The following is a 424-nucleotide window of genomic DNA, read 5'->3' on the forward strand; positions in this document are numbered from 1 at the left end:
GACATGCACCAGTAAAATGATAAATAATTAGCTTCTATTGCCTGAAAAAGAAAGACGTAAAATGATGAAAAAGAGCAACAAGTTGCCCACCTTTTTGGCCCCCTGCTTGGCAAACTCCTTCCCCAGGTGACGGCCGATGCCTCGACCTCCGCCAGTGATCAGTACCACCTCCTTGGTCAAGTCCTTCTTTCTGCTTGGCAACAGCGCCGACAGACTCGCCCTGACTACATGATAGAGCATTTGGATCGGGAAGAGAAACACGCGACACGCGCTCCTCAGCTCCATCTCGCGAAGTGCACGCGGACAGCAGAACAAGGCTGGCTTTTATGCTGCACGTTGACGCGCTCCTTTCACCGGGGAGCAGAAGACAGGAGACTTCTGACTTTACCCGCACTCTAAAACAATTTCATCTACAGCTTCGGAA

General features: G+C 50.9%; 1 pseudogene; it reads right to left on the reverse strand.

Moving 5' to 3' along the window:
* Positions 1–90: 90 nt before the first annotated feature.
* On the reverse strand, positions 91–424 carry LOC106512321 (short-chain dehydrogenase/reductase 3 pseudogene; annotated as a pseudogene).

Source organism: Austrofundulus limnaeus, unplaced genomic scaffold (assembly GCF_001266775.1).
Source record: "Austrofundulus limnaeus strain Quisiro unplaced genomic scaffold, Austrofundulus_limnaeus-1.0 Scaffold5682, whole genome shotgun sequence".
NCBI lineage: Eukaryota > Metazoa > Chordata > Actinopteri > Cyprinodontiformes > Rivulidae > Austrofundulus > Austrofundulus limnaeus.